Here is a 19,922-nt window from a genome sequence, read left to right on the forward strand (position 1 = left end):
CTTCCTGTATTGACATGCTTTCGATGGCTATGAAGAGCCTGAAATTATATTGTCGTGAGATTTAAACCTGTTTATTTTAAATGTTTAATGACTCTGTTAAAACAGCTGACAATGTTGGCCCACAAGTGTCTGGTCACAAAGGTTCTCCAAACACTCTTCATCACTGTGCAATGCCTTCTATTCACTCTGTTAAATAAATGGAGAGACACATTCAAAGATTTCAGGCAGAATACCTCATTACCCCCTGCATACTCTTACCCCAGCAACTTGCATTGAATTCCCTGGAATTTATCATGCTAGGAGGTCATTTGATCAAAGTTTGCAAGAAGCAAACTTCTTTTATAAAGGACTTATTTATAAGGAATGAAGAGTATTTGACCTGAAATGTTAACTCTGTTTCTCTTTCCACAGATGCTGCCTGACTTAATGACTGCTTCCAGTATTTTATTTCAAATTTCCAGCATCTGCAGTTTTTTTTTATTTTCAGCAAGGGTTATTCCTGACAGGAATCTGCAGCCTTCCGAGATTCCTGATGGAATGTCTTGCGCAGTGATTGCAGAACATATATCATGCAAACCACAGTCAAATAATCCATCAGTAGGGGCAGGCACGGTAGTGTAGCAGTTAATGTAATGCTCTTACAGCGCCAGCGACCCGGGTTCAATTCCGGCCCCTGTCTGTAAGGAGTTTGTACGTTCTCCCTGTGTCTGCGTGGGTTTCCTCCGGGTGCTCCGGTTTCCTCCCCCATTCCAAAGACGTACAGGTTAGGAAGTTGTGGGCATCCTGTGTTGGCTCCGGAAGCGTGGCAACACTTGCGGGTTGCCCCAGAACAACAAAAGGTGCATTTCACTGTGTGTTTCGATGTACATGTGACTAATAAAGATAACTTATCTCTAAGTTAAAAATAAAATTTAGCCCTGTACAGTACTGAAGGAGTGCTGTGCTTCAGATGAGACATTGCCAGCTCTGTTTGAAAGGTGTAAAAAATCCTATAGAACTTTCCTTTTTAAATACAGGGTTATTCCAGGTGTGCTGGTCAATACTTATCATCCAACCAGTGCCATCAAAATAATATTATCAAGTCATTACTACATTACTATTTTTGGGAGATTGCTATGTACAAACTCATTGCAGCATTTCCCAGATTACAACAGTGAGAGCACTTCAGAAAGTATTTACTGTAAAACTCCGATAATCCAGCATGCTCAGGACTTTGGTGGTACTGAACTTGTAGATTTTCCAGACTATTGGATTAATGCCCTAACACGCTTTTAATTCTTTTTTCAAGATTTTACACAATATTATATAAATTTTCTGGCGAACCTGCTAATTTTAAAGGAAGTGCAGGAACGGGAGCCCTGTTGAGATGAAACATAGCCATCCATTACCTGGTGAGCCAGATGCTGAACAATCAGGGTTTCCAAATTGTCAGACAGCAGCTTATCTGAGTTTTACTGTAATTGGTTATAAGGTATATTGGAGCTTCCCAAAGTTCTTCTTTCATTGAAAAATCAGGCATGGAAGAGCAGGCTGTGTCCATGGAACCATGCCTTCGCAGGGATTGGTGATCCCAAAGGAGGTCTTGGTATCTCCATTATCTCCTCCCCTGGCTGGCAATAGACAAGTCAAAGATGTCCAAAGATAATTAAGAAGCAAGCTCTTTTTCTACAAAGAGCACTTCGCACTGACAACAGTATGGAAGGGAAGAACGGGCTCATTTAGAATCTGCGGAGGGTAAAAATTAGTTGTTGGACCATTAAGAAATAAATGGGGCAACATTGCAGTTGTGATTCACCTGATCTTCTCTTACTAACAGTTATGACAATGTGCAGCTAAAATTCCATTGAGTAAGGCTCATTGTTTGGTTGTGCAAGCTAGCAAAATAGCAAGCTGGCACTCTTACTAATTGTTAAGCGTCTTGCAATGCTTTTATCAATTTTTGGCTCAGAGAATCCATAAGAACTGAACTCCAAAGAGGTACATGAAAAGAAACTCACATTTATATGCTGTCTTTCACATCCCTAAGAACTTTGAAGTGCAGCTTCTGTAATGTATGAAGCATGGCATTCAATTTAATTACATCGCTTCCACACAAAGCAGTAGGATAATAACCAGTTGCTTTACCTTTAGTAATGTTGGTTGGGGGATAAATATTATCCTGCATCACAAGGGAGAATTCTCTTGAAATTCTTCACATTGTGCTACACTAACCTGAGAGAACAGACAGCAGTTCAACATCACATTTAGAGGACAGCATCACCAACTGTTTAGCACACCCTTGGTACAAGGCTGAATGCCAACCCACATTAGAGAGTCACGGAGTTATACAGCACAGAAATAGGCCCTTTGGCCCACCATATCCACACTAATTACCCATCTACTCAACTCTCATTTCCCAGCGCTTGGTCCAGAGCCTCCTATACCTTGGTGATTCAAGTGCTCATCGACAAACGTCTTACATATTGAGAGTCTGTACTTCAACCACCTACTCAGGCAGTGTATAGCAGATTCCAACCACCCTCTGGGTGAAAAATGTTTTCCTTAGATCCCTTATAAACCCCTTGCTCTTTACCGTAAACCTGTGCCTTCTAGTTTTTGACACCTGTTATGGGGAAAAGTGTCCTACTATCTACTCTATGCTCCTTAGAATTTTGAATACCTCAATTGGATCTCGCCTCTTGTGCAGAACTTGAACCCAGACCTATTGTTTTGGAAGTGAGAGTGGAATCCACTCACTACAATGGGCAAAGCAATTTTAATTAGACGGACCTTTGCTGACCGCGACTTGTACATTTTCAGAAACCTATTGAACCTGTCAACTGGTGTTTATTATTTTATTGCAGATAAAAACACAAGAGACAGAAGCAGGAGTAGGCCTTTGATCCCTCACCTCCTTGATGAGATGATGGCTGATCTTTTACCTCAGCACCACTTTTCTTCCTAACTTCATATCCCCATGATTTCCCCCAGTATCCAAAAGTTGATCAGTCTTTGTCTTAAATATACTGAAGGCCTGAACCTCCTCGGCCCTCAGTGGGTTGAGAATTCCAAAAGTTCACCACCCTCTGGGTGAAAAAAAATTCTTCTCATCTCTGTCCTGAAATGGTCAACCTCTTATCTTGAGCCTGTGACCCATGATTCTAGAAACTCCAGCCTGGGGTAACTTTATCCCTGCGTCTACCTTGTCAAGTCCCATAAGAATTTTGTATGTTTCAATTAGGTCACCGCTCGTTCTTCTAAATGCAAGGAAGTGCAGTCCTAGTCTCCTCGACCTTTCCTCAAGGAACCATCTCCCCATCTCAAGGAACAATCTGGTAAATCTTCCTTGTACTCCTTTTATCGCAAGTATAGCCATCTCAGGATAGGGAGACCAACCCTGTGCACACAACATTTTATAAAATTGTATCAGACTGGAACGCTATATAATTTCAGTAAGATGCCCTTTATCCTTGTTCCCTTATGATAAAGGCCAACATACCATCTGCCTTCCTAATTGCTGTGTTATCTGCATGTTAAATTTCATTGATTCATATAGAAGAATACCCAGGTCCATCTGAACACCAACATATTTTAATCTCTACTCATTTACAAATATTCTGCTTTTCTATTAATAAAAGCAGAAGGAAGTCACCCACCACTGGCATCTTCTCAATCAAACTCTGCAATATCTCATCTTCAGAAATAACGCACACGGTGCCTTGTCCATCATGCTAGTCCTTCACAAGGGAAGGACAAAACACAAATGACTGTTTTGAGTCCGAGTGCATATGTGAATAAGACTCAGAATCAGCAACAAAAGGGTTTGTGAGTGGGAGCAGGAAAGATGCTCTTCAATAGAGTGTGTGTGAGGTCTAATCCACCATTATTCAAAAGAGAATTTATCTTTAAGTCTTACTGCATAAGTGATTCATCTCTCAGTACGGACATTCATGAGTCACTATTCAAAGGTTTGCTTCCAAATTGTGTACAAGAGTCCATAGAATGTGCAGATGCATCTTGACAGAAAAGGTCTGTACATTTGCAATCATGGTTGAGCTTTCAATCTACTTTTTCTTTTCTTTCACTTTCCTTTTAATTCAAAGCCTTTGCTCAATGTTTCTTCCTGTGAAAGCTCTCCAGACTAAGGAAACAATGGGCAATGTTTGCCCAAAGTAGTGCAATCACATTTTTCCTTCTCCTCTTGCCCCTTAGAGTTGACAATTAAGCTGTCACTCACAACCTTTCTGGAGTGCTCAAGTGCAAAGGCTCACAGGAGACGGCTGCCACCACAAGCTGATTTACTTTCATTTCCACTTGAAATGTGCAGCAGGCAGCCAGTTAACCTTTCGCTCCACTCCAGTCTCCTTCCACCCATCTGTTCACTCTTCTGTTCCCTTTCCCTTCATTTCCTTTTACTTTTCCTTCTTTGGTCGGGGATGACTTGCTTCCATTCCAGTTCCGGGTGTACTGAGGTGGATGATTAGGCCTAAGTGGGATCCACGACCTCTGCGGGAGGTGCTTGATGGAAGTTCCTGTGGCCCTTTGGACATTCTCACTTGACCTCCATGTGCTCCCTGTAGAAATGAGGTGCTCAGTGCCTTTTTGGATGCTCCTTCACCACTTTGAGCAGTCATGGGCCAGGGATTCCTGTGAGTCAGTGAGGATGCTACATTTTTTCCTAAGAAGCCCAGCACATAGGTGTAATCACAAGAAAAGTACACCAGCATCTTTACTTTCTTGGAATGTTAAGGGGGTTTGGTTTGTCACTGAACACTCTAACAAACTTCTACAGATGTACTGTTGAAAGTATCCTGACTGGTTGTATCATGGTCTGGTATGACAATTCAAATGCACAGGAATGTAAGAAGCTGCAGAGAGGAGTGGACTCAGCCCAATACATCATGGGCACATCCCTCCCCACCATCGGTAGTATCTACAGGCTGGTTTCCATGATGTGCTGGGCTATGTCCACAATTCTCTGCAGTTTCTTGTGGTCCTGGGCAGAGCAGTTGCCATACAAAGCTGTGATACATCCAGATAGGAGACTTTCTATGGTGCATCGATAAAAGTTGGTGAGTGTCAAAGGGGACAAACCAAATTTCTTTAGCTTCCTGAGGAAGTAGAGGCGCTGGTGAGCTTTCTTGGCTGTGGCGTCTACATGGTTGGACCAGGACAGGCTATTGGTGATGCTCACTCCTAGGAACTTGAAGCTCTCAACCTTCTCGGCCTCAGCACCATTGATGTGGACAGGTGCATGTACACCACCCTTTTTCCTGACATCAATGGCCAGCATATGACAATAAACTCGAATTTGAGAACATTTTATCCTCCTAGAAATCCGCTCATGACAGGGCTGGGGGTAGAATGGCTGTTTAAGCAGTTGGGTGTCAGCCATGCAGATTATCTGACCCAGCAGTCTGAGCCGGCAGACGGTGAGCAGATCCTCAGTGCTGTGATGCAAGGAGAGGGCATTAACATGGGTTTAATTACCCTGCCAAAAAATTTGTGAGATTTGCAAACACTCCATTGTTAGTCCTGCTCCCGGGCTTTCAGCTGGCCCAGGTCTGCAAAGCATACTAGAGGGCATAGCTTTAAGGTGAGAGGTGGAAGTTTAAAGGAGATGTGCAGGGCAAATTTCTCCACACAGACAGTGGTGGGTGCCTGGAACAGGCTGCCAGGAGTGGTGGTGGAAGCAGACTCAATAGTGGTGTTTAAGAGGCATTTATACAGGTACATGAACATGCGGGGAATGGAGGGATATGGACCACCTGTAGACAGATGGGATTAGTTTGATTTGGCATAATGGTCGGCACAGACATTGTGGGCCGAAGGGCCTGTTCCTGTGCTGTACTGTTCTCTGTTCTACGTATGTTCATATGGGAGGATGGGGATCACTGCCTCCCAGTAAACCATGAGCTTTTAACAAGTTTGATCTTTGAACATTCATTTTCCTCTGATTGACAAAGGCTGTTCTGCTCACTGGAGGCAGTTGTGAACTTCGCTGTCAATGTCTGTCTACATGAAGTGATGGCCTTGAGATTTTGAAAGTGAGGTTTACCAAGGTCTGAAGGTGGATCTTTGTTGTTGATGGGCCGTATACTACAGTGGGGCAGGTGGGTAGAGGGCCTATGTCTTGTTTTCTGGATTCAGTCAGATCCATTTTCCCATACTCTTCACAAGGATGGTGGAGTGAGTAGAGCCACTGCCTCACAGATCAAGCGACCCAGATTCAATCCTGACCTCTGGTGCTGTCCACATGGAGTTTGCACGTTCTCCCTGTGACCAGGTGGTGCTGGTTGTTGTAATTTCCTCCCACATCCCAAAGACGTGCGGGTTGGTAGGTTAATTGGCTGCTGTAAATTGCCCCTAGTCTGCAGGTGAGTGGTAGATTCTATGAGGAGTTGATGGGAATGAGGGGAGAATAAAAACTTTTAGGGTAGGATTAGTGTAAAATTGTATACTTGATGGCCGGTGCAGATCCTGTGGGCTGATGGGGCTATTTCTGTGCTGTATCTCTCCGTGATTCTAAGTTCATGATGACTTGGGGCTTGGCCTCCAAGTCTGCACAAACTCAAGCTCAACGGAGGTTGGAGTGACGTTAGTTCTGAAGTGGAGGCAAAGGTTGAACAGCTTACCTTCACTCCAGCAGGTAGCTTGCTGGAAGGAGCTACAATATTGTGGCAGGGAAGATTGAGAAAAGAGTTGGAGTGATGACATAGCTTTCCTTCAGCTCAGTCTGCACTGGCATTGCACCTGTGGTCAGTTGGTATCATGACTTATCTAAGGGTTATCTGATGTTGGTATTGGTACAGGTTTATTATTGTCACTTGTACCGAGGTACAGTGAAAAATTTGTCTTGCATACCAATCGTACAGGTCAATTCATTACACAGTGCAGTTACATTGAGTTCGTGCAGAGTGCATTGAGGTAGTACAGGTAAAGGCAATAACAGTACAGAGTGAAGTGTCACAGCTACAGAGAAAGTGCAGTGCAATAAGGTACAAGGTCACAACAAGGTAGATCGTGAGGTCACAGTCCATCTCATTGTATAAGGGAACTGTTCAATAGTCTTATCACAATGGGATAGAAGCTGTCCTTAAGCCTGGTGGGACATACCCTCAGGCTGCTGTATCTTCTACCTGATGGAAGAGGAGAGAAGAGAGAATGACCCATGTGGGTGGGGTCTTTGATTATGACTATGTATCTAAGATTACAACAGGATCTAGATGAACCGGGGCAGTGGGTCAAAGAATGCCGGATGGAATTTAACACAGACGAGTGTGAGGTGTTGCACTTTGGTGAGTTAAACCAGGGCAAGACTTACACAGTAAATGTTAGGGACCTGGAGAGTATTGTTGAACAGGGAGACCTAGGGGTACAGGTACATAATTCCCTGAAAGTGGAGACACAGGTAGACAGGGTGGTGAAGGAGGTGTTTGGCACACTTGCCTTCATCAGGCAGGGCACTGAGTACAGGAGCTGGGACGTCATGTTACGACTGTACAGGTCAATGGTGAGACCACACTTGGAGTATTGTGTGCACTTCTGGTCACCCAGCTATAGGAAAGGTGTCATTAAACTGGAAAGGGTGTAGAAAAGATTCACGAGGAAGTTGCCGGGACTGGAGGGCTTGAGAGTTATAAGGATAGGCTGGGAACGAAGGAGGCTGAGGGGTGACCTTATGGAGGTATATCAAATCAATAGGTGAGTAGATAAGGTGAATGGTCACAGTCTTTTCCCCAGGGTTGGGGAGTCCAAAACTAAAGGGCAGAGATTTAAGGTGAGAGGGGAAAGATTTAAAAGGGACCCGAGGGGCAACTTTTTCACACAGAGGGTGGTGGGTGTATAGAACAAGTTACGAGAGGAAGTTGTTGAGACAGGTACAATTACTATATTTAAAAAAGACATTTGAACAGTACATGGATAGGAAAGGCTTCGAGGGATATAGGCCAAATGCAGGCAAATGGACTAGCTCCGTAGACAACTTGGTCAGGATGGATAAGTTGGGCTGAAGGGCCTGTTTACATGCTATATAACTCTATGATTCTATGACTTACCTGCCTCAGTCCTAAATGAATTACCCTGTATCCTGAGACTCGCTAAACCTGAGATGACATCTTTCTGATTGGCTGAATTCAGTATTTTCACCTCTTAGTCTGTAAAAAACATTTCGGGTGGAGTATCTTCAGATTCATAAGTATGTATTGAAAAAACGATGAGCAGGTTGCCAATAACCTTCAGCCACTTGTTTACCCAATGTCATTTCAATTAATTTTACAGAGTTTTGCCAGAAAAGATGTTTTGCATAAAATATTGCAATTATACAAAATCTGGCATATCAATAAAGGCAAAAGTCTGAAAAGAAAAAGAAACATTTATCTCATATCTGAAATGGACACAGGACAAGCAAATCCAGTTATAGCCAATGGAATAATTTTGAAATGTGATCACTTTTGTAACAGCCAATTTACACAAATCATGCTCCCACGGAACGATTGAGGTTCTATTGTATCATCGGCCAAAGGATAAATATTAGTTAGGACACTGATTAAAACTTAAGAGACACAAGAGACTGCAGATGCTGGAAATTGGAGGAACACACAAAATGCTGGAGGGACTCAGCGGATCAGGCAGCATCAATGTAGGGAAATGGACAGTCGACGTTTGGGGTTGAGACCCTTCATCTAGACTCCTGGTGAAGGGTCCTCATGAAGGGTCTCGACCTGAAATGTCAACTGTCCATTTCCCTCCATTAATGCTGCCTGACCCGCTGATTCACTCCAGCGTTTTGTGTGTTGCATTGAATAAAACTTGCCTGCTTGCCTTCTGAAATAATCTCTCATCATGACAATTAAAGAGACAACTGCTTTGAGTAATGCATTATTGATGCATATAGCTATGGTACCTCTTGGGGACTTCCTGTCAAGGGAGAGAAGCCAGATTTTATGTTGAGATTCCCGAGTAAAAGATCAGCAGACATGAACCAGGTCTACAGAACTGAGACATCATCGAACAAGCAACTGAATGTTGCTAGGAAACCTTTTCTCCTTGGAGCGACGGAGGATGAGGGGGGACCCGATAGAGGTATATGAGATGATGAGAGGCATTGATCAGGTAGATAGTCAGAGGTTTTTTCCCAGGGCTGAAATGGTTGCCACAAGACGACATAGGTTTAAGGTGCTGGGGAGTAGGTATAGAGGAGATGTCACGATGTCAGGGGTAAGTTTTTTACTCAGAGAGTGGTGAGTGTGTGGAATGGGCTGCTGGCAACGGTGGTGGAGGTGGATACGATGGGGTCTTTTAAGATACTTTTGGATAGGCACATGGAGCTGAGTGCAACCAATTAGGTTCTATGGATTGTCGGTCTGCAGTCAAAAACACAGGAAACTACTCCACGCGAGATTGGGTTGTCTGCTATAATTCATTCAGAGCTAAGATAATGTTCAGGTGTAGCATGGAAATGGGTGACCTGTCTCAGTTACGGCTGGAGTGAGGAGCAGTTTTGCTTTAGATACAGTAGTTACTTCACTTCCATTGGTTGAAAAAAGCCAGTCAAAATCCCACAATCAGAATCACCACCTGATCAATCTGTGGCAGAAACTGCATCAGATTTGTCCTCTGACAGTTCACTTGCAACTCTAGACAAAGAATTGCTTTCATGGTCATGTAAGAGTGTGATGAACTATCAAAGTATTTTTCTTAAGCACTGAAAATATTGCCAGTTAACGACAGAACACACCAGACAATGCCTTTGCCTAAAAACAATACTTTATCAATCGTAATTGGTTCAAATAACTCAAGGATTCACAATGTAATTTCAAACAAAAGTCATTACCTCTTGAGTTACACAACTCTTCATTTAGTTTCACAACTTCCAAAACTGACTACTTGCATTTGGATATTACCTGTTCCACACGAATCTGGCTGGGGTTTGACTCAGCAAGTACTGCCTCAGGGTCTTCTGTGATGGTTATTCTCCAGAATGGTTGCCCCTGATCATCCTATGAGGCACCTTTTTATACATTTCTTTGCATAACTCCTTTGTTTTGATTTTACAGCCAATTGCATGGCTATAAGTCAACTCCTATTCCATAAATGTACTTGTTTTTTCACTTTCTTCAAATTTATGTTGGCACCACTTTGTAATCACTTTAACACTCCTGACAATTAAGGAGTGCTGGAAAATGTGGACTGTTTCTCATATCGCCAGATTCATCTCTTAGTGAAGACAGACCTTGTTGACAAAACTCACCATTGTCTTCAGTACGGCAGTGCAGCTTTTTGCCATCTGAGGAAAAGAATATTTGAGGATCAGGACCTCAAATCCAGCACAAAACTCATGGACTACTGAGCAGCAGAGATCCCTGCCCTCCTGTAGACTTCTGAGATGTGGACTACCTACAACAGGCACCTCAAAGCACGGGGTGTTATGAAGCCACCAAGGACATGATGGGCAGAATGGTCTTCATCCATGACATATCATTCTGAGCTTGCGCAATTATTTAGGTATGAGAATGTGTGAATATGATGGGGTCAATTTTCTGAACAAATAATACAAATTTCCCATCAAGAGGAAGTGATGTAGGTGTCAGAATTGAAGGTATTACAATTTGAATTGTAATTGGAAAGGGTTGCTCAAAACAGAAGTTTCCCTTGAGCCTTGTTCAAAACAGTGAAATCAGAAAGACAACAATATGGTAGCTCTGGATTTTTTAAAGAAAAATCAATCAACGAAGAATTTCATTTGCAATTCAAAGAAGCTGAGCATCTGTCAAAAGCACCAATTCATTTTCAGTTAATGTTATCATTGGGTACTGATTACACGGTTTATAATCCAGATAATCTCCCAGTGTTTTACAAGGTTGCTGAGATACGTTTATGAAATTTAAAGAGCTCTGCACCTCAGATTAAAACATCATTTGAAGGCTTCATCAGTTCCTTTCTTTTTACCACTTTATGGTCAGAAGTCCACAAAGTAATCAGTGGGCACAGATTTAAAATTAGCTACTAAAGAAACCAGTGATAAAGTGAGGAAATTAAATTTATATATTGAGATGTTACAATTGGAATACCCTGCTGAAATGAATAATTCAGTGGCAATGTTGAAAGAGTGTTCTGTGCTTGATGAGGAAAGATTAACACGGCCATAGAGAATAGGATGAGTGCAACCATTTAGGTAGCCCATCCAGGCACAAACAAAGTCATCTTTTGCACCATGCCATTCAATGGCAGAGTCATTTTTTTCAGATGGCCACAGAATTGGAATACTGGGGCGGATTGACTGACAGCTGAATGGGTCAGTTGAGAATTGCCAGAAAGCTGCGGTGGTGTGTTAGCACGTCTTGGACTTCTCCACCTGCATGCTGCGACATAGAATATGCTGGAGGTCAGAAGCAGACCCATCACTGAGTCAGAAGAATTCCATAACTTACTCAACTGAAGGGCTGAATATACACTTCACATCTGACCCCTCAGCTATACACAAGCCATTAGTTGGGGCATCCAGACATCACAATCCCTCACACCTTCATTAGAACCATGTTTAGCTACCTTCATTTCTTTACCTTTTTCTAAAAACATAAATATACAGTGAAAAAGCTGTTTTAGATAATTTATTCTTTTATTTCAGTTTTGATTACCTCTCTGATTATCAGTGGCATTTTAAGACAGTGAAAGTCCAAGTCAGCAGATGCAGCCACACAGTCCCTTGTGGAACGTCAGGGATGCCTGCCACCTTGGCCATTCCCTTTTCTCCCATCTACCTTCTGGGAGAAGATACAGGAGCTTGAAAGTTCAGACTCAAGAACAGCTTCTTCCCCACTGCTGTCAGACTTCTGAACAAATCACCTCTTTCACATCCCCTTCCCAGTGGTGCTGCCTCGTTCTCAGGCTACTAATTCTACCTCTCTTGGTCATTCTGTATTTCTTTTCGCACTACTTCAGATCGCACTACAGTCTTTGCACCATTCTGCTCTTTTGTGCTCCTTGCCGTATTTATTATTATCATCTATATTGTTATTATTATCATAGAACATAGAACAGTACAGCACAGAACAGGTCCTTCGGCCCACTATGTTGTGCCGACATAGCTAATCCCTCCTATCTAAGAGGTCTTGCCCTTAAGAGTGTACTGCCTCTTGACATTAGTGCAACACTTCATATTTGTCTGGGTTAAAATCCATCTGCCATTTCTCTACCCACATCTGCAACTGATCTATATCACGCTGTATCCCTCGCCAGTCTTCTACACTATTCACAACTCCACCAATCTTGGTATCGTCTGCAAGCTTACTAACCCACCCATCAACATACTCATCCAGGCCATTTCTGTACCTCACATCACAAACATCACGACATGTATACTGTTTACTCTATGAGCTTCACATAAGCAAGGAATCTCGTTGCACCCTGGTGTAAATGACAATAAACTAATCTGAATCTGAAGTTTATGTGTAGCTTGGCACTGCCAGTGAAAGAGCTATTAGTGGTGTCCCCAGGCACTCTTCCTCAATCCAAGCCTCTCACTCTCTTCATTTACACCAGCTCACCTTCAGCGACCATCAAACAGGGGATTTGTATTACTCCGTCACCTGGGTCACAACATTTGCCACACCAAGCTGCGGGATTTTCTTTGTATTATTGCCAGCAAAATGATAATGGCAGGTTGAAATATGTTAATATTAAGAGCAACACACAAAACGCTGGAGGAACTCAGCGGTTCAGGCAGCAGCTGTGGAGGGAAGTGGACAGTCCACTTTCTGGGTCAAGACCCTTCATCTGGACTGAAAGAGTAGAGGGGAGGTAGCCGGTATAAAGAGGTGGAGGGAAGGGGGTGGAGCAGGAGCTGGTGATAGATGGATCCAGGTGGGGGGGGGGGCGGCGGTGGAGGTGATAGGTAGATGGGGGAGGGGAGAGTGGAGCTGGTACCAGAGGCTGGAGGTGATAAGTGACAAAAGGGTTGAAGATGATGGAATCTAATAGGAGAGGAAGGTGGAGCCTGGAATAAAGGGAGGAAGGTGGGGAGGGTATAATATTATCAGTTTATAATATTATGAGCTTTTTATATTATTATATTTAATCTATGAGCTTACTAAAGGTTAAGTGACTACATGAGAGAGCAAAATCTGATAACCAACGTGAAAGTCACAGTTCACGAACTTCCGATCACTCCTTAGAAGTATTCCCTTCCTATCCCTTCCCAGCCCTCTCCAACTATTTCCAATGCCAACAAAAACAATCTGCTGGAGGGTTGCAGGCATGATGCAGGGTTCCCACCCGAAATGTCAACAGTTCATTCCTCCCACCCGACAGATGTTGCTCGACCCCCGAACCCCTTGTTTGTTGCTCCTGTTTCCAGCATCTGCAGTCTCTTGTGCCTGCATTTACAATACTGGGCCTAACAATGCATTAACAGATGCAAGTCACTTGCTGCCCAACTAGTGCCCAAACAGAAACCTTACCCGATAGCTTGGGGGCATTGGGGAGGTGTGAGGGGTAGGTGGTATGAGATGGACAAGGGGAGGGGACCAGTGGAGGGAGTCAGCACTGGATGCCCGCACAGGAAGCTTGGTCAAGTTTAATGACCAGGCCTCGTTAATATTGCACAGGCCAGCTGCTTCCACAGACTGGAGTTGGAAAGACTGAGTTGAAAAAGCAGAATCCTGAGGCACCAGAGGCCCATATGTTCCTCATGGGGGCAGGAGAAATATCCCAACTCCTCCTCAACACACAATGATAGGTGTTAAGCTCACCTTTCGGGCTTCTGTTTCTGCCTTGTGTCTGTAGCTCAACTATCCACAGTGAAGTCTATGGGACATCGGCTGTTAGATGAAAACATAAGGTTCCCACTTTGCAAAACAAAATGAAACACCTGATGCTGAAACAACCATGAGGTAAATCATATGGCATTGTCATTGAACACTCCGTCCATCTGGTTCCCACTGAGCTCAGGTAATGAAAATCTACCCCTTCTGGGAGTCCAATGGTGAAACAGGAGAGATAGTTGATCAGTATAAACTTGTGCTAGAAAATCCCACAAAAACATAATAGGGACCTGCATAAACTTGAGATGCCTGGCCATTGGATAGAGGGATATCTGCACAGACTGCAAGACCAATCTTAACTCCAAATTCAATTCTGTTATAAATTCATCAAACCCATTTGAAGCCATTGTGATAGACTTACCCAGGGTTGATTTTTCTTCCTTATTCTTCCACCAGAAGGTACTCAGTCTATGAAGTTACACAGTCACACATTAAATCACAGAATTTATCATTGCACACCTTGAGGACAACATTGCACCTTGAGAAATTGCAGTATCTTTATTATTTAACTGTCATTGTTGTATATAAATATTTGAATTTGATTATACCCCCACCTTCTCACAACCTCTGGATTTGTACAGCCTTTTGCACAGAGATACTTCTGTGCTGTTTGTCAAATGAAATGTTAAACTGAGGCCCTCAGTAGCTGGACATAAAGTGTCCCAAGGCACCAGTTGCAAAAAGATTTGGAGTTCTCCCTGGTGTTCTGGGCCAATATTTAATCACTCAGCCAACTACACAAAAACAGATTATTTAGTCAAAAGTCACACATTCAATTGTCTAGGCTCTAAAATACAAAATCCCCTTTTTAACCCCCTCCGCCTCTCGTTCCCGAACATCCCAAAATACTTTACAGTCAATGAAATATTTTGGAAGCGTGTCCCCTTTTATAAATGTAGGGATTGTGGCAGCCCATTTAAAAAAAAGGCTCTCAAAAACAGCTGTGAGAAAACAACTTGCACTGTTAAAATAATAAAACAACACAAAATGTTTCATGGGAATGTTACCAAACACAATTTGCCATCAAGATATCTTTATTAGTCACATGTACGTCAAAACACACAGTGAAATACATCTTTGCGTAGAGTGTTCTGAGGGCAGCCCGCAGGTGTTGCCACGCTTCCAGTGCCAACATAGCATGCCCACAACTTCCTGACCCATACCTCCTTGGAATATGGGAGGAAACCAGAGCACCTCGAGGAAACCCACGCAGTCACAGGGAGAACATACAAACTCTTTACAGATGTCGGCGGGAACTGAACCCTGGTCGCTGGCGCTGTAACAGCGTTACGCTAACCACTACACTACCATGCCTGCCCTATCAAGACTTATAACATAGAAGAAGAAACCAAAATCCTAGTCTGGTTAACAATGAACAGCCTTATTATCGTTGAATACCTTGTTCTCGATATCTTGGGGCCCAACATTGACCAGAGACAACATAAATACAAAAACTTGTCTCAGTGCTGCTATCAGATATGTTGCAGGTATTCACCCTCAACAACAATCATTGATTAGGCACAGAGACAATCTGTATTAACTGACAAATACCTTTGTTGGTTCAGTTAACAACAAACGTGCAAGTCATACAAAACTAAATATCTGCGCGCACACCCACTGAGTTTCTCTGACCCTCTGTGAACGGTCAAAGAATAGAAAGGGTAATACCCAGGAATAGGAGTTCACACTGGCCAGGCGTTCCTCTTGATCCCGACGTAATCTCCACGTTTCTGATGTGGTGTCATCCACTTCTTCGATGGTTGGTCTCCAGAGTTTTCGCTGCTTCTACACCCGAAACCCTCCACTCTTATCATCTTTCTTATCAGATCGTACTGTTGTGTTTTGATTTCGTTGGCTCAGGCTTATCAGACTAGCCTGTGTCACCTCCTCAATGGATCTGGCCCAAGGCTACAAGCAGTGTTACTTTATTGCTTTTCCGCCAGGCTTGTGTCTCAAGTCACTCTCTTTGATCTCCCTGAATCAGACCAGTTCAAACCACTTTAGCCAGGTCAGCCAAACACTGGGCTTAGGCTACCTCAGGACATAAGGCTGTTCTTTCTACAAGCCTGCCATTCCTACCTAACCAAATAAACAGCTCCTTGTTTGGAAATGATCTCAGGTTTAACAGATCATCAGCAGGGACCTCACTGTGTCTACGTTCAATTGCTCTGATCAAGCCATCTCGGAGCAAGAACCAGTTCACAAAGAAGTTCACAAAATGGTGGCCGCAAGAACAGTCTTACAAAATGGCAGCCTCCATTCCTTTGCCCACATGGCAGGAACAAAGACATTTAGTTTGTCTGCTTCCACTGTCTCTGGCTCATTCAACTTTAGCTGATCTGGAGATCTTGAGTCCTTCTAGCCAGCAGGGAGGAGGTACAGGAGCCTGAAGACCCCAAGACCTCAAGTTTCAACAACAGCTTCTTCTACTGCCTTCAGGTTCCTGAACTGCCCTGAAAATCCCTAACACTATATATTAGGGATCTTCATATTTCATCATCTTCAAACCATATTTCTTTATTTCTCTCTTGATCTTGCACGTGTCGTTGTGTTTATTTTGTTGTTTGTTTTTCCATATGTATAGGTTACGTATAATTTATGCTAATTTAAGTTTATGTTAACTTATGTTTGTCATGTTATAATGCTGCTGCAAAAAGCTAATTTTTACCCTGTGTATGTATGCCTATGACAATAATAAACTTGAAAGAACGTGGGTATTTAGCTGCAAATCCCAAAGCTTTTCCTTACCTATAAGCCACAAGTCAGGAAAGCAATGAGACACTTTTCACTTGCTTGGATGGCAGGAATCCCAACAATGCTCAGAAAGCTCAATATCATCCAAGTCTCCTTGACTGCCTCAAATCCACCACCCAGAACATTCACTACTTCTGCCAGCATTCTATGACTAAATGGGCATCGTCTACACAATAAAGTGTAGTTAATCATCAAGGGCACTTCAACAGCACATTGCAATCTATGAGGTCTAAATGGACAAAGACAATCATCAATTGGCCTGCAAGTTCTCCTCAAAGTCACAAGTTCCAATTTGGAAATTTATTCATGGTCCATGATCACTGAGTCCAAATTCTGGTATGCCCTACCCAAATTACATTGTGGGAGTGTGTACAACCCTTCGCCAGAAGGACTGCAGCAGTTCAAGAAGGCAGCTCACCACCACCTTCTCACAGGCAATTAGTGATGCCCAATCTTCCATGAATGAACACTAGAAAGTTTGGATCTTGATGAGCTAAAATGTTTACTGTGTTGTATCATTGACAAACCATCTTCTATAAAGAACAAAAATTTCAGAGATAAGAAGGTTTCATTATACTTCATATCTCCCACAATATAGAAGGAGGTAATTCAGCCCATTGAATCTAGGCTGGCTCTCAGAACAATCTCATCAATCCTATTCCCCAATTATTTTGCAGTAACATGTCCTCGGCAGGCACGGTAGTGCAGCAGTTAGCGTAACGCTATTACAGTGCCAGTGACCCGGGTTCAATTCCGGCCCCTGTCTGTAAGGTGTTTGTACGTTCTCCCAGTGTCTGCGTGGGTTTCCTCCGGGTGCTCCGGTTTCCTCCCACATTCCAAAGACGTACAGGTTAGGAAGTTGCGGGCATGCTATGTTGGCGCCGGAAGCGTGGTGACACTTGCGGACTGCCCCCAGAATGTTCTACGCAAAAGCTGCATTTCACTGTGTGTTTCAATGTACATGTGACTAATAAAGTTATTTTATCTCTCTTACATTCCCATCAACTCCCTCCAATTCTCCTGCCAACCACCTACACCGGGGCAATTTACCTACCAGCCAGCCCACCTTTGGGATGTGGGAGGAATCCAGAGCATCCAGGTGAACCCAGACAGTTACAGAGAGCACATGGAAGTTCCAAACAGACAGAACCTGCCAGGATTAAGTTAGGATTCCTGGAGTTTTTTTCTGTAAATGCACTGCACTGTGGAGTAGGGGGCGCATATTGCGAGGCCACTATTATCTTGGCAGATGCAATGTTGCCAGCCCAACCAACATTCACAAGACAAAGGTCCTCTACCCTACTGCACTCCAAAAATAAAGGTCCATAGGAAGACCCTGGAAAACTTAGACCACTCTGCCTACCTCAGGAGCCACCATTTGGTGAAGGCATACATCGGTGATGAAATTCACCATCACACTATGAACCTGCACAGTCTTTGAAGATCAGGAGCTTGGACTTGCACAAAACTCATGGTGTATTGGACAGCAATGGCCCCCGAACTTCTAAATGCATCTGAGGTTTGGATTGCCTATGAGAGGCATTTCAAGGCAATGGAAAGATACTACAATAAAGTCTCTGCAAAATCCTCTGGAAGGATAAGTGAACCAATGTCAGTATGCCGTCCCAGACAGCAATCACCATCATTGAGGACCTAGCTGGCTACCTGGGGCAGGCCACATCATTCACAAGCCCAACACCAGCCCCCAGAACTATTTCTATCCCGAACTCTGCCATGGTAAGGGATTACTGGGTGGACAGAGGAATAGAATCAAGGATGTGTTCAAAGCCCTCTTTGAAGAAATGTAACATCCCCTGGGAATCCCTGACCCATAATCCCTCAGAGTGGAGAAGAAGCATTCTTCTTAGCTCCATACATTGTGAGGTGCTCTGCTCCTTCTGCCACTTATGCTGAGCTTCTGTGCGCTCCCAAACTACCTACCTACCCACCTACCCACCTACCCACCCCATCAGGCACCTCATGCCCCATTAAGTGACATAATCTGCATTTCCCACATTGGCCTCATCAGCGAGCTCAGAACCTGCATAACGAGTGAAAGCAGGTCAACCTTGATCCCAAGTAGAAGAAGAATACTGAAGATTAACCTCCTGGACAGTATAGGTGGTGCATTTAAAGAAAGTGTACTTTCATTCTTTCTTATGTATGCAGTTAAGGAAGCAGGCTGTTGACTTGATCGGATGGCTGAAGATCTTTACATACAGTCATAGAGTCATACAGCATGGAAACAGGCCCTTCGGCCCAACTGGTCCATGCTGACCAAGATTCCAACATAAGCTAGTCCCACTTTCCCGCATTTGGCCATATCCCTCTCAACCTTTCCTATCCATGTACCTGTCCAAGTACCTTTTAAATGCTGTTAGTGTATTTGCCTCAACCACTTCCTTTGGCAGCTCATACCAATGATCACTCTCTGGGTGAAAAAGTTGCCCCTCAGGTTCCTATTAAATCTCTCCCCTCTCATCTTAAACCTGTGCCCTCTAGTTCTTGATTCCCCAACCATGGGAAAAAGACTCAGCACATTGACCCTATATGCCCCTCATGATTTTATACACCTCTCTAAGATCATCCCTCATTTTCCTATGCTCCAATGAAAAAAATGATAGTATGTAGCACCAGGGTTGCCTGAAGCAGATGGTGTGTATTGAGGGGAAAGACATTTTGGAATTCAATACCTCACTAAAGTGATTCCTACCTTCAGAGAATTAGTTGCACATTTGACTTTCAATCAATTTAAACTAATCCTTAAACTACAACCCCAGTGTTGGGAGTCTCCAATGTATTGGTACCTTTCCAAATGTCTGAGTAAATCTCACTTTAATGGAGGTCTTAGACATTCTTAGACATTCCTCAGACGTATGGATGTTCAGGTACAAGGCGTTTTGATGGGGAACAATCGCTCCCATCCCCCAAATCCACATCACCTCAGTAAAGGTTATAGTGTGGCATCTACTTAGCCATTATCCCCAAACAGCAGATCAAATGGGCTGCACTTCACTGTAACACAACTCCCTGCCTTTCAAACAAATGAGCTATGCTCACAGACTTAAGTAAACACATAAGGAAAGAAAAGGCCAGACTAAGCTTCTGCTGCCCAGAATTCCTTGCTTCAGGCTAAAGTGACTTATGGTCAAAGTTATTTAAAGTTATATTGTCATATATTCATTACAATATGAAACAGACAATACAATTCCATTTTGCCCCAAGGTCCCAAATGTTGAATTCATTTAATCAAAAAGTAAGGACAATCCAACTTCATGCAAGGGTTTTTAAAAAAATTCTTAATCTTCAGCCTTATTGATGCATTATTTCCCTGGCTGATACACATCTAAATTGCTCCCAAATCCT

Source organism: Pristis pectinata, chromosome 6, assembly GCF_009764475.1.
Source record: "Pristis pectinata isolate sPriPec2 chromosome 6, sPriPec2.1.pri, whole genome shotgun sequence".
Lineage (NCBI taxonomy): Eukaryota > Metazoa > Chordata > Chondrichthyes > Rhinopristiformes > Pristidae > Pristis > Pristis pectinata.